At 39.8% G+C, this 14,754-nt stretch overlaps 1 protein-coding gene across 17 annotated transcripts in view; it reads left to right on the top strand.

Annotated features, from left to right (window-relative positions):
* The window catches only part of TCF4 (transcription factor 4), a 322,114-nt gene that overhangs the window by 254,248 nt on the left and 53,112 nt on the right, over positions 1-14,754 (top strand). The gene's annotated exons all lie outside the window — the stretch shown is intronic.

Raw genomic sequence — 14,754 nt, 5'->3', positions numbered from 1 at the left:
AATCAGAATATGGAAACATTTGTGTAGCCCTGAAAATCTGTCCATCTTGCCCTAAAACCTGCCTATTCATAGAGGGATACTGGAAATCTCCCTATTTACTCGCAGAACCCCAGAATTTGCCTATTCATCCTCAGAATTATTTCATATTCACCTCAAGATTTCAGTCCAAACATCGCACTTTTTTTGTAGAAATGGCTCTGAGTTGACCAGGCTGGGTGGGGATGAGGCACAGGGCATCACTAAACTGTTGTGTTCCATGTCCAAATAGGGGCCAAAAGCAAATTGTTCCATGAAAACCTCATTGCGGTACCAGACAAACCACAGTTTAGAATCCCAGATATGACTGATATAGCTGTGAGCTTCCACTTTCAATATCTATAAACTCATCTATAAAAGATTGCATTGTTTGTTTCCCATTGCTCTCTACAGAATATATGTTTGTAAATGGTGAAAAGTGGATTTCAGTAAATGACTATGGTTTGAATTTATTGAGCAATGTGATATGTCTGATGTTGGTTCAGTTAATTTCCTCTCTGCTTCTATTCCCTGCAGATAACTATATTTTCTTATTGTTTTTAGGCTTTTAGCATAAATATGACAATAAAACATGCAATAAAATTTGGCTAAGATAAATGAAGATTTCGACTCCTTACTGTAGTCTGGATTGGTGCAGGTGGAATTAGATAACAAAAAAGTGATATATTTAAAAAAGAAATCTAAAGGAAATCTATTAAGCAATTTTCCTGAAAAATGTGTACAAAGTACTGAAAAGGGAATTATTATTAATAATTTGTTGCTACTAATTTGGAATTTTCTAAATTTCTGAATAATTAATTTAATCCATAAAAGCACATACCGTATATACTCGAGTATAAGCCGACCCGAATATAAGCCGAGGCCCCTAATTTTATCCCAAAAAACTGGGAAAATTTATTGACTCGAGTATAAGACTAGGGTGGGAAATGCAGCAGCTACTGGTAAATTTCTAAATAAAATTAGATCCTAAAAAAAATATATTAATTGAATATTTATTTACAGTGTGTGTATAATGAATGCAGTGTGTGCGTATGTGTGTGTGTATGAGTGCAGCGTGTGTGTATGAGTGCAGTGTGTGTATGAGTGCAGTGTATGTGTGCATGAGTGCAGTGTGTGTGTGCATGAATGCAGTGTGTGTGTGCATGAATGCAGTGTGTGAATGCAGTGTGTGCAGGGCCGGTGCAAGGATATTTGCCGCCGTAGGCAAAACATTTTTTGCCGCCCCCTCCCCCCCCATATGTCCTGACTTCCCCTCCTCCTCCCTCAGTGGTCCTTACCTCCCCACCCCCGTGTTCCTTCACTCCCCCCCCCCAGTGGTCCTGACTCACCCCTCCCCTAGTGGTCCTTACCCTCCCCTCCCCTAGTGGTCCTTACTTCCCCCTCCCCTCCCATAGTGGTCCTTATCCCACCCCCTCCCTCTCATAGTGGTCCTTATCCCCCTTCTCCCTCCCATAGTGTTCCTTATCCCCCCCATCCCTCCCATAGTGTTCCATATACCCCCCCCTCCCTCCCATAATGGTCCTTATACCCCCCTCCCTCCCATAGTGGTCCTTATCCCACCCCCTCCCATAGTGGTCCTTATACCCCCCCTCCCTCCCATAGTGGTCCTTATACCCCCCTCCCTCCAATAGTGGTCCTTATCCCCCTCCCTCCCATAGTGGTCCTTATCCCCCCCTCCCTCCCATAGTGGTCCTTATACCCCCCTCCCTCCCATAGTGGTCCTTATACCCCCCTCCCTCCCATAGTGGTCCTTATACCCCCCTCCCTCCCATAGTGGTCCTTATCCCCCCCCTCCCTCCCATAGTGGTCCTTACCCCCCCCCCCCTCCCTCCCATAGTGGTCCTTACCCCCCCCTCCCTCCCATAGTGGTCCTTATACCCCCCCCTCCCTCCCATAGCGGTCCTTATACCCCCCTCCCTCCCATAGTGGTCCTTAACCCACCCCCTCCCTCCCATAGTGGTCCTTATACCCCCCCCCCCTCCCATAGTGGTCCTTATACCCCTTTTTTATTATTATTAATTTTTTTTTATTATTTTATTTCTTATTTTATTTATATATTTTTTTTTCGTCCCCCCTCCCTGCTTGCTAGCTGGCCAGGGAGGGGGGCTCCTTCCATGGTGGTCCAGTGGCATTGGTAGTTCAGTGGGGGGAGAGGGGTGCTGGCAGAGCTGTACTTACCTTTCCTGCAGCTCCTGTCAGCTCTCTCCTCCTCCGCGCGGTCTGTGCAGCTCCCTCTGTCAGCTCACACTGTAAGTCTCGCGAGAGCCGCGGCTCTCGCGAGACTTACACTGGGAGCTGACCGAGGTGCTGAACGGACGGCGCGGAGGAGGATTGCCATAATACAGACTCTGACTCGAGTATAAGCCGAGTTGGGGTTTTTCAGCCCAAAAAATGGGCTGAAAAACTCGGCTTATACTCGAGTATATACGGTATGTCAGTTTTAAACATTGTAATGGGCAACAAGTGTCCCACGTAACTGAGGTGAGTCAGGACTCTCTGTATTTACCAAGCCTAGCTTAATTCCAGTGGTAGTAAGGAATATGCTATTGTTAACACAGAAGAGTTGTAGACAAATTACAGCAGGGGACCAGCTTCAAATGGACTAGAAAGTACCTGGGCTAATCTTTTCAGAACAGATTTAGCATTGGCTAGCAACTGATAATCAAGATACGCATAGTTTCAACAACATCTATATGATTTTGTAGAGAACATTTATAATGACAGTAGAGCTGAGATATGCACATCTATTATTATTATGCCAAATGAAAATGGTGATCTGGCAACCCAGTTTGGGGCCAGTAAATGGATAGCACGTAGGTAAAATGTTGGAAAGGATCAGAGCTTAATATTTGGGCAAATATAAGAAATATGCAAGTTAGGAACATAGTTAAAGGACCACTACAGTCACCCAGACCACTTCAGCTCAATGAAGTGGTCTGGGTGCTAGGTCCCACAGGATTTAACCCTGCAGCTGTAAACATAGCAGTTTCAGAGCCACTAGAGGTGCTTCCCCGACGCTCATTGAGAAAAGCACATTTAGCATGCAGAACGTCCGTAGGAAAGCATTGAGAAATGCTTTCCTATGGGCGTTTTTAATAGTGCGCGGCTCTGGCCGCACATGCACATTCGGCTCTGGCCGCGCATGCGCATTCGGCTCCACTCGGGAGCTGACGTCAGAGGGGGAGGAGAGGTCACTAGCGCCGAGGGAGCACTGCGCTGGATAAAGGTAAGTGGCTGAAGGGGTTTCAACCTCTTCAGCCCAGTGGGAGTGGGGCCCTGAGGGTGGGAGGATCTAAAGGTTTTTATAGTGTCAGGAAAACTAGTTTGTTTTTCTTACACTAAAGTGGTCCTTTAAATAGAAATTAGAGCATATATAATATCTGCTCTTTAGACATTGTTGTTCCCTTTTTGGTTGTTAACCCCTTTGGGAGTGATAACATCTAAAATCTATCACAATGCTGAATTATTTACCTACCTTAGTGTCCTCGAGGAGTAAAACCGCTATGCCTTTAACCCCTTAAGGACACATGACATGTGTGACATGTCATGATTCCCTTTTATTCCAGAAGTTTGGTCCTTAAGGGGTTAAAGAGTAGAGAATGGTTTATAGTTTCTAAATAATGAAAGTTCAGCACAAGTTTGGAGTAAAATCGTTCTGTATTGAAGAAGTGGTTTCATACCAAAGCCCACACATTATTATTGCTGTTTATGATTACCAAGAATCCTTCATCACATCAAATTTGTGTTTCCGTTACCCCATAGTCCATCTTGGGTACAAAAAAGGTTCTGTTCTCCGGATAACTTTGTAGTTGTTTAATTTACGCCAAACAAACATGGTATTGATTAGGTTGTGTTTGGTTATGCTAGCACTTGGAGACAGAAACCAGAATATAAAAATAAACTTGCTCAAGTATTGTTTTAGGCTTAAAATGACATCACAGAGTTGGAATAATCTCACTGTTCTTGAAACTAGCCGACCCTGTAAACTTTAGGTGTCGTATTCTGCCTGTCCATCTGGAAAACATTTTTTATTTCATTGGGTCCTTGAGGAACCAGATAAAACTGTTCTGGACATCTCTGGACTCCTCATAATCTGCACATTTTCACAGGACGACTTGAAGTGTTTCAGAGGAAAATAACCCTTCATACACTGTAGCGAATCAGTACTTACGTGTATTTGATTTGTAAACATACATCTCCATTTCGGATACTTTGACGCATTATATGATTTTTTAAATTAAATTGCAATGTATGTGTGCGAGTGTGTTGGAACATATATCACTGCAAAAGACAATTAGGTTTGGTAATTGTATTACGAGTATTGTATTAAGAGCAATATTAGAGATGTAGTCCATAACATCTGGAGTATTAAAGGTTGCCTATCCCTGTGCTAGACCTAGTTTTAAGGAACACTGCCATCCCAAAGTAGGAGTAGGAGTGATTGGGCACCAGATTATCATTAGGAGTTAAACTATTTTCCAGACCAACGTTGGTCTCTTGATGCATTCTCATTTTCCTCCTCCAGTCAGTCCACTGCAGGAAGCCTTGGTGGCTGGTGATAGGCTGGGATCGTCAGCTGACAAACTTCTAGATTAAACTCTTAGAATATGTTTTAACCCTAAAGGAGGTGCTCTGGCAATACTGGCCCCATTATTACCCAAATATTTCACATATATGTGCATAACAGTAGAGATATTTATAAGCAGACATATTTTTTCTCTAGCCGAGAGCTTTGTAATAATTAGGTTTATTACTGTTTTGACTGGGGATATAGCTAATCTCAGAGGTACTTTGTTGACGCCATTTGCTGAATTATTATTATTTATAAAGCTTTAAAAATATCCCGCAGCTACTTGCAGTACATTGCAGTGTTAGTGTACCAGTTAGTGAATAATTTACACTCTGGCAAAACTATCTCTGCATCTGTTTAGTAAATACACCTTGCGCCATTTTTTTTTTTAAAATAACATTTTCAGCTATCCTGGATATTTGGTGGATAGTTATGTATACGGTTTATATTACTGAATTTAATAAAGTTGTTAAAAAAAAAAAAATTCCTAGCTAGGAAAAAAAATGCAGTTTAGGTCTGATGAAATTGTCCAATTAGCTATTTTGGCTTTAATTTTTGTTACCTCAGCAGAGCTCTGTTTGGTGAATAAATCCCGGTTTGCTGTGCATGTAGCTGTGCACCTGTATCTGCCTTTCCTTGCCCTGGACAGACATTTTTATTGGTGCTTATTGACCCTTGACCTGCCCTTTGTCTCCACAGGGTTTGGCATGATTCCTTCCCTCCATCTTACAGGTGGTTATTGTAGCTATGTACACTTGTTTTTCATGGTGCACTTAATGGCTCAGCGGGACTTGCAATTTCATCCCTCTCATGAGGAAGAAGGGGGGGGAGGGGAGGGGGGGGCTAAATTGCTTTGCATTAGCTTTTCTGTTTTGTGGATCATATGGTATCAATTATCATCTGATGGCAACGCCAGGCCCTAGGCCTTTCGCATGTTTGTCCTGTGAGAAAGATCTGGAAAGGCCGACATCTGGTTTTGATTGTTGCAATTGCAGGTTGATAGAATAAATGCAGGCTGAGGTGGGTGGGTTTTCCTTCCGGCCCTTTCTTTGCTGGTCTGGTAATGTGCTTCACGTGAGGAGCTGTTTTTTTCATCATTCACTTCCCAACCTCCCACCCCCTCCCCTCAACTGTGACCCAAAACATGTGGCTTTCATTATAAACCTGCAATGAAACTACTGAAGTCTCTTTTAGAAAACCTGGAACAGGTCAGTCCAGGGAACAGATTTTGACCTTAACACATATCAAAGAAAAAAATGTACAAATTGACCCCCCCCCCCCTCCTTAAAAAAAATGATTAAAAATAGCTTATGGTTTATTTGGACATATTTAAACCTTATATTTTGTGAAGCAACATATTGTATTTTGTGCGGGCACTCGAATGGGGTTATTTGTCAAACTGCATCCATTACAAATTTCAATATTAACTTTATTGTCAATCTACGGAATTGTTATAAAAAATATGTATTGGTACAGAAGAAAAGACACAAGTTAAATAACACGACCTTGAATAGGTCTCACAGAATATGCTAAGTCGCATTAGTCACTATATCACTATAGTGACTAGTAAGTCACTATGTTCCACAACAGTTCTCAAGGTGAGCAGGAGAGCGTAGCTCGAAACAGCTTCAGTACTGGCATCATCATCAATGATATAGATAAGATTAATACATTAAAGGAACACTATACCATTTAGGTGACTGAGCTCTCGCTGCAAGTTGAGTTTACTTAGCCTTTCAACGTTTCATTGCTGGTCTCTGGCATGCTGCTCCAATTCTTTGGCTGAGATCATCGAGACTGATAATCTTAGCCAATGCAATACTTTACCATAGGAAAGCGATGGTAGGCTATTATACATGCTTGCTCTGGGGCCTTTGAGCAAGACTCACAAATGTTCACAGTAAGAATATTTTTTTATATTTCTTATATAGAAAATCAAGAACATATATTTACATGCCTCCCAACATCGGCATCCCCGATGAGCAGTGTAAAAGGGGGTGGGCCCGTGACACAAATTTGTCACTAGTGATGGGACAGGACTCTAAAATAGGGACGTGCGGCAAAATCATCATGATTCAGGGGCCTGTATTTATAATTCTGAAAGGTAAAGCAATATACTTCCATGTCAATGTTTTTTTATTTCTTTATTTTTTTATTTATTGGAAAACACATGTTTCTCATTCAGAGTAAAGTGGTAACTGGTGAAACAATGCTAGCAAATATACTGAGTAAAAATGATATATTTTATGTGTACGAATTGTGCTCCTATCATCCAAGTTTAAGCTTAGATTATGGCACTTAACATACTGCGATATATTTATATATATACATATTATTATTATTATTATATTTATATAGCGCCATCAAATTCCGCAGCGCTTTGCAATGGGTGGTCGAACAGACATGTAGTTGTAACCGGACAAGTTGGACAAACAGGAACAGAGGGGTTGAGGGCACTGCTCAATGAGCTTATATGCTAGAGGGAGTGGGGTAAAGTGACAAAAAAAGGTAAGGATAGTATTAGACTAGTGACATTTGCAAAAGAGGAATCATATATATATATATATATATGTGCGCATAACATAAATTACCTTCAATGTGTGAAGGAAAAAATTAATAACGAATTTTGTGGGAAATAAAGGGGTTTTCAGGACTGGTTATTGATCCCCACACACAAATTAAACTTAGTAGCAAGTCGCAGGAATTGACACGGGTCCTGTTGGCATAAATGTTTGCTGAGTTAGATCAGCCGGCATCAGTAATGACACTGGAGTGATGCATGGTGTCACAACATGTGGTATGACGACACTGGAAGGACACTGGTCTGGCAGGTAACATGACAGGATTGTTGTATTGTACCCATCCCAGATTTAGTGCTAGTTTGTTTACCAGAGGAGAGTGCCACAGAGGTTATAATGTGGTGTTCTTATTAAAGTTACTCAGGAGGAAAGGAAGATGTACGTGTGCTGTGGAATGTTTACAGCATACTGCCTTTTTAAAGGAGAAGAAACTTCAAAACTGGATGTACTGTAGAGAACATAATAATAAAGTATTTAGTGAGCAGGGTGTATATAACTGTCGCTTGGTTTCTAATATGTCCTAGAGTCAATGGTGCATTCTGTTTTCTTTTGTAATCGCTGGCCTCTCATAAACAATGTATTAAATTGTAGATAACGCTGTGATATCATGGCTTTTCTCTCTTTCATTTAACTGTATAAAATGTTGCAATGTTTCTCATATCTTGTAAATGAATACAGCTAATCGGACTTGGATCAACGAGTCTCTTACTTGGCAGGAGACTGGTGGAAGCTTTATTTCACCTGTTGTATCACCCTTACTGTGAGAGATATGCCAAGATCCTCCGATCCTGCCCAGGCCTTCTACAAACAAATATCATACATCTTTATAATTGGTGTCTCTTGTTTTTTTTTGTTTTTTTTTCCTCTGAACTATCTCTTGCAATTCAGCAGAAACGCTGATTGCAGAGACCTTACCTAGTGAACTAAGCCATATTTCCAGGAAATATAAATAGCTAGTGACAGTGAAAACTGGGGCACTAAATTAGTATACAGTCTGTCTCACAAAGCCAATCAAAAGTGGTTGAAGTACCTCCAAAGGGAATAGTTATGAAGAAATATGTGATTATTACTACTATTATTCTCAACATAGAGAGATCGTAAGAGAACACCCAAAGGCCTAGTTTTAATTAATGCCAATCTTTATTTTGATGCGAGATGGTAAATTAAAAAAGATGGTACTTTAAAGAAGATGGTAAATTAAAAGAAAGGGGGAGATTTTTAACTAACAAATATTTGTTGCATACTAAGTTAACTTAATAAAATAGTCTGTATTGAGATAATGGTGGGTCACATGACAATGCACTATTTGCTTAACACAGTTGGTGACATTGTATATAGTGGTATCAAAATATTGATTTCTGTCTAATGTATGTTTTAAATCACACCTTGCCTTAGCAACGCAATATATTTACACTGTACTGTTTTGTTTTTTTACTTATATCTGTTATTTTTTTTATTTTTTTTTTTTTACCATTTTACCATTATATACATGATTCATGAAAACTAGGCAGCTGTTATTGTGCAGTATGGGGTTATGTATCAGGACCATTTGTGGAGCAATGTTCTAAAAGCGAAACAATCATCCTTCGTGGAATGTTCCTCTTGATTTTTACAGGTGTAGAACTTTAGCTTAGAATTGTTCCTTAGTTATATGAACAAATAATCAATTTGCAAAAGTAGTATTTTATTTTTATTTTGTTTAAAGTCCATCATAAAAAAGTCTTTACTTTGCATGTTGAACATTTTCCAGACTAAGTCCTCAAAGCCAGGACTCAACATTTCCACTCAACACTAGCCATTGGTGAGTGATACATTTGCCCAGGAGAGTGTGAATTCACCCCAGTGAGTATGCTGTGGCTTGCAGTGCTGATTAACTTATAAGACCTAGCTAGTAGCATAAAATATTAAGCCCTTCTCTTACACATTGTTAATGAGACTTTAAAGGGGCTGAAGGTCGGGATGTGGGGCTGTTTAGTACTGTGTTGTAAACACACGACGAGCAAGCCACTATGTGTAACATGCAGCCACAAAGATATCAGGGGGAGTAATGTTATTCATATCTCTGATAAGGAGGACCCATGTATAGCACATTGCCCTCAACCATAGCAGGATCTTATGGGTAGATGTCAAAATACATCACACCTGGTGCCACACATTGCTCTGCACTCACCCACTGCAAGGTCATGGAAATCAGCTCTCTAAGCAGTTTGAAAGCAGCGTTATCATTATAACACAGCCCTTCAAACAGGCTTGTAATACAGATGATGTCAGTGTGTGACTCCACTGGACTACAGGTCACATTCCTGCTATGACATCACACAAATTAAATGCATCACTAGCAGCCACAGTGGTCACTGCAATGGGGGAATTATTTAATTCCTCCATTTGTTTATGCCTCGAAGCTGGAGGAAAGCTTAACAGAGGAGGCAGGGATGATGCTAAGCACTAGACATGACTTGCATAACAGGACTTAACATACATAGTTTTGCTGAAGGGCTTAGCTGAGACAGAGAGCTTCCGACTCTCTGTCGGATGCAGTGCAGGCGGACAGGAGTGCTTGGTGTACCCTCAAGTAAAAAGTCGGATCATTTTAAAACAGTTTAATTACTTTCAATGGGGGGTACCAGGACTCTACAGTTCAGACACCATAACCACTACAGTGTGTCATAGTGGTTATGATACTTGGATTGTTCCTTTAAAAATACACACCTATATGTTGTCACTGGTGTTCAGTAATTCTTCATACAAGTGAGTGAGATTACAATCTATCATTATGCCACTCAGCAGCTTGTAGCTCACATTCACTTGCTCCAGCTGATCGAGGCCATTTTGGAAGGTTCTCGGTCTGCGGTAATGATATTTCCCCCTAAACCAACTATGTAATTGTGTGTATTCGGAATTTATTTTTGGTTTTGGTCCTATCGCTACAAACATCTATTTAATTCTTGTATAATTGTAACCACTCAGAACACGTGCGTTGCCTGGACCAGATATGAAGTGATTGCATGTTTTGAGAGTTGTTCATTCAGGTGTAAAATAATCAATTGCAAGCATATTTAAGCAAGGCCAAGTTGTTCAGGTTCTTGGCAGCCAAAATGTTCTCTTAACACAACAAATTGAATGTAACTTAGTGACAAAGATAACAATCCTGCCAACTTCATGCGCACAAACAGTTTTCATCCGGTGAAAATATTCCAGGTGTTCCCATGGTTACAGTGTTATTTCTCTGAAAGCTTAGTAGCCCATCAAATCAAGAAGGGAACTTAAATAAAAAATGGAAGTGTGATGTCACTGTGCACTGGCTTTAGTTTCTACACTAAACTATAAAGTTCCAGGGACTGTACAAATGACAGACCCCATTGACAAATGATGGGGATGTTCCAGTTTGACATATAGGACCAAGAGGGGCCTCGCTTGATTGAGCTAATTAAACATATTTAAATTTTTGTTGACTACTTAAACAATATACCTATGAAGTCCTTATATTCCTCCCCTCCAAATACCCCAATTTTACCTTGGCGTGTGTTAAACCATACTTTTAAAGTACCTCTGGCATAATATCTGCGTTTCACATTGTTTGCTTTACATACTTCCCAGCATTTTGGTCCCAAAAAAACATAAAATGGGTTGGACCATTGAGGAAAAGCATGTAAACAGTGCTGCCCAGAGAGTGGGTTTGTGGGATGTGGAAGAATATAGACATGTTAGCCTGGTGTGAATGGCCTATTAAGAGCAGACTGTTTAGGCTTAGCAGTGCGAGTAGGACATCAAGAAACAAACCCGGGATGGCTGTACAGGAAACATTTTGAATACTCACTGCCCCACTTCCTTTGATGATCTACTGAGCTATCCTCGCTAGGAAAACTATAAACATTGCCACTGCAATTTTTGAGAGGGAATCCATCTGTGAGCTTCAGGATGTATAACTTTTAAACAATGCATCGACTGCCAATATCACTAGCTCAATGTATAGATTACATTTAAAGACCTACCTTATTATCCATATGATTTGTGAATAACGGTGTCATTTTAAGCAAAATAGATTAATGCCGGAGATGACGTTTTATGTATATTTGATATCTAGCTCTTGGGCAATATAAAAGGAAACTGGTGCCTTCTAGCATTAAACCACTGCATGTGGCAACATTAATCAGATTTGAACCAACTCACACATGCCTTCTAGATAATCCTGGACAACCTCTACGTGGGATATTTTGCTTTACTGTGATCTTCATGTACTCTCAGTAGCTATTTGATTTCTGATTATGAGATGACAAGAATTACTTTGCAAATCCCTACAGTGACATTGTATTACACTCCTTAGTCAAATGTAATATGAAAAAAAGAAATATGTGAATTTTTTGTTCTTTGGTTTTGGCGATACCATTCTCTTTTCTCTGTGTTTTTTTTTTTTAATCACAGTCCCTTAAGTGTTTTTGAGTGTATGTGTGATTGAATCTAGCACTGAATCTAAATGTATTATAATATTTGTCAACAGAGAATGTGTGTGTTATGTTTAGCTGTTACGTTATACATAATACGTTTAAAAGGTTACTCCGACCACCATAACCACATTTGTGATTTGAAGTGGGCATAGTGGTAGGAGTCAACTTGAAACACCGCACATATTGCGATATTTGATATTGTGTGCGGTGGGCTAGTTGCACCCCCAGCACATGTGACATTGGCAGCCTAGAACTCTATTCTGGGCTGCAAGTGTCAATTCTGTGCATACAATATATCTGTCGTCAGCGCACAGTGCACCCTGCCAACACACCTGATAATATTCCCTGCAAAGAGCATGCATGGATGGGGAATATTGCCATCTACACCCCCCCTATGACCAACTTTGCGCTCCCTCTCACCTCCCTCCATTGGACATTGTTTTTTGTTGTTTTTTATCTTTATAAAAACCCTCCCCTCTGCATAACTACAGTCTTCTTTCTGTAACGTTGGAAGGTGCTGGATTCAAGGTGAGTAAAAACATTTTTTTTCAGGTTATACTGCAACTGGGCGGACCTTCTCCATAGTGTCCGAAAGGGGATTTTACACAGGAAGGGTAACCCTTCGGCTTTGGCAACTAAACAGGAGTTCTCCTTGTGAAATCTATGAGAAAATTGCTATTTTGCTGGTGATCTCATTGCATGCCCTGTCATCATAATCACGGTTTGTACTCCGCACCTATAGTCAGAATCAAAACAAGCTTCTTGTTTTTCTTTTTAAGGGGAAACTGTCATGCCAAACATGACTTTATGTCGCTTTATAGGCAATACAATTCCATCTACATAGCCAACTTGATAGCTCTGTTGATTGACATACCTCACTGTTCATATATCTCTCATAAATCACTATGCTATCCCATCTCCACTGAAATGTGGTGTCCCACAACTCCATGTGAGCTAGAATTGTGCGTCCTGCGAGGGTCATTTACTGGAAAGGTGACAAAATGGTGTCTGTTGTCATACTGAATGAGAAGACAGTCATCGTCTGATGACTATTTCTTAGTCTTAGACCGTTTCTGCTTGGTTCATGAATAAATGAAAGATAAACTTAGCTCAAACTGATTTTTTTTTGGTGAATAACAGGTTTGTTCTAATGGAAAATAATAATTAAGTAATGATAGTTTATTAGTCATAAACCATTCATAAACCTCACTGTAGGATGTTCCCACTGTCGATATAAGAGCCTATGACATAGATACTTACATACATAGTCATGATTATTTAGATAAACCTGGATTGATTCTGGATCACATCACAGAGGCACAACCACCATGGAAACAAACAGAATCTGTCTCCTAATGGGTCCCCTTTTAGAACATTGCTCTAGAATTGCTTCTGGTTTACCTTGATACATTGTGTCCATACAATCATTAAAGGTAGTATGAATACTGCTTTCATCCCACTTCCAGACTTCCCATAACTCTCGTCTCTCTGGAAAACTTGTTGGCACAGAGAAGATGCTGCATTGCTTGAAAGTTTTAGAGAAGGACAAAGCTGCAACCCAAGAATAATCATTCTGTCTTAATTGTGTCTTTTGGTTCTGGAGAGCATTATCAGGAGCATTATCAAGCTATTCATTTGTTTCTGGAAAAGCTCTTTGCATCCTACAGGGATTACAAAGAGCTCTTAATGTTTGTAGTTATGGGTGTCAGACTATTAGTCCCTGATGACTAGTGTGTGTTGTGTGGCTCACTACCTCATTAATCTGCATTTTGTGTATGTGTATCAGCAATTATTAAACGTGATTACATATTAGGAAGCATTTCCCTCTGCTCTCATCTCTTCTTTAATTTTGTTGACTATACGATATATATTTCTTAAACGGTGACTTGACATATAAATACGTGGTAACTGTTTCCATCTTAGCTTTTAATTTTTTTTACACTATTTAATGTTTAGTGTATAAATTCTAAAATAGCTATATAAGGGAACTGGCATTTTATTCTAGGCATGCTATGTGCAATAAATGGATCTGTGCTATCTGGATATATTTTATTTTCATTTTGAACTTTCTATCATATATTATGTTTTGTTTAGATTTCATTTTGTTATATATTCTTGAGCTGAAACCCTACTTGATAATGCCAACGTAAAGCACCCTACCCATATAAATACTAGTAGAGACGTTCATATCCCTTGCTGTAGAGGGGTGTATGTTAGGATTTCAGATCCATCATCTTTTCATAAACACACACATCACTGGGGCAGTAGTAAAAGGCGCTGCTAGGTATATAGGATAAGCTTGATGAGTCTGTTGAGAAAAATGGGAGGACTGGGACTGGCTGATAAGTTCCAGCCACTTCCTGCTCCTAAAGATGAGATGAGAGATGAGTATGTCTTTTGAGGATCCCGTGTAGGGTGTGCAGAGATAGAGCTAGCAGGATGTTTCCTAGCCTGGCTCTGCTAATTATGGTGTGTTGGGCTTTGTAACTATGCTGTCAGCTCACTACAACTCACTCTATAGTAAACAAACCTGTATATTTCTTCTGTTTTCATTTCTATTGAGCAAGGTTTTTATTTTGTAATTAATTGTTGCAAAAAATATAATTTGAGAAGTGTAATTTAGTTCTCTCTATGAAATGCTGACATGCTTTGTGTTTGAAAGAAAATGTGTATTTTTATTTTTATGACCATTTTCTTTCTCTTTTGTTCTCTCTCTCTCTCTCTCTCTCTCTCTCTCTCTCTCTCTCTCTCTTTTTCTCTCTCTCTCTCTCTCTCTCTCTCTCTCTCTCTCTCTCTCTCTCTCTCTCTCTCTCTCTCTCTCTCTCTCTCTCTCTCTCTCTCTCTCTCTCTCTCTCTCTTTTGAAAATACAGCCTTTCCTCATTTTGTGGCCATACAGGATAGAATCCAGACAATTAGTAATTCAGAATCTATTTCCCTAAAATAAATATCTGGGTTCTTTTATTACAACATGTCAATGATGTAGCTCAAATGGAGGCACAGGATGACTGTAACAGAAGACCTTTATTTTAGAAACCAAAACAATTGAGATACGTTAAATCGATAACAATGCTGCTTATTTTGCTTAATCATAAAAGCACAATGATTGTAATGGTTTTAGTCATA

The sequence above is a fragment of the Pelobates fuscus genome, chromosome 5 (genome assembly GCF_036172605.1).
Source record: "Pelobates fuscus isolate aPelFus1 chromosome 5, aPelFus1.pri, whole genome shotgun sequence".
In the NCBI taxonomy this organism is placed as follows: domain Eukaryota; kingdom Metazoa; phylum Chordata; class Amphibia; order Anura; family Pelobatidae; genus Pelobates; species Pelobates fuscus.
Note: the sequence above shows the minus strand (reverse complement) of the source record. Positions and strands in the feature narration are given on the sequence as shown.